Source organism: Peromyscus maniculatus, chromosome 5 (genome assembly GCF_049852395.1).
Source record: "Peromyscus maniculatus bairdii isolate BWxNUB_F1_BW_parent chromosome 5, HU_Pman_BW_mat_3.1, whole genome shotgun sequence".
NCBI lineage: Eukaryota > Metazoa > Chordata > Mammalia > Rodentia > Cricetidae > Peromyscus > Peromyscus maniculatus.
Genome location: NC_134856.1, coordinates 22093115 through 22094247, shown reverse-complemented (window position 1 = coordinate 22094247; position 1133 = coordinate 22093115).

The window sequence follows — 1133 nt, the reverse complement described above, 5'->3', positions numbered from 1 at the left end:
TTTAGTGCCTGTCCTGGATCTTACTCTGTATACTAGGCTGGCCTCGAACTCACAAAGATCTGCCTGGTTTTGCCTCCCGAGTGCTGGGATTAAAGGCGTGTGCCACCACCGCCCAGCTCTCTCTTCTTTATTGTACTTAATTTTTTCTTCCCAAGAGAAGTCACAGTTTACATAGTACACTGCATGGGACAGTGACTAACAAGAACAGGAGTACGATGATACTACCAGAAGAATCCCGATCTCCTTTCTTGAAGTTTTTAGATTTTATTTTTATTTTATTTTAGAGATAGGGTAGCCCTGGCTCATCTGGAACTCCCTGTGTAGTGCTTAGTTGTTTTTGTTTGTTTGTTTTTGTTTTATGGAAACAGGTTTCTCTGTGTAGTCCTGGCTGTTCTGGAACTCTTTCTTAGATGAGGCTGGCTTCAAACTCACAGAGATTCACCTGCTTGCTCCTCAAGTGCTGGGATTAAAGGCATGTGCCACTACCGCCTGGCTTGTTTGTTTTTAATTGTAATTTCATTCTGTGTGTAAGGATGTTTTGTTGAATGTATGTCTGTGCATTACTTGCATGCCTAGTGTCCTCAGAGGCAAGAGAAGGGGGTCAGATTCCCTGGAACTGGAGTTACAGATGCAGATGGCTGTGAACTGCTGTGTAGGTGTTGGGAACCAAATCCTGTCCTTTAGGAGGGCAACCAGCATCCTTAACACTGAGCCATCTCTCCAGCCCCATTTGTTTGATTTTTGAGCTAGGATCTCATTTAGCCCTGGAAGTCTCTATGTCAAGAATGACCTTGAGGGGCTGGAGAGATGGCTCAGAGGTTAAGAGCACTAACTGCTCTTCCAGAGGTCTTGAGTTCAATTCCCAGCAACCACATGGTGGCTCACAACCATCTGTAATGAGATCTGGTGCCCTCTTCTGGTGAGTAGGCATACATGTAGGCAGAACACTATATAAATAAATCTTTTTTAAAAAACATTTAAAATATATAATTCATTTATTATTATTTTATATGCTTTGTTGTTTTGCCTATAAGCATGTCCTTGTGAGGGTGTCAGATCTTAGAGTTACAGACAGTTGCTAACTGCCATGTGGGTGCTGGGAATTGAACCCAGGTCCTCTGGAAGAGCAGCCA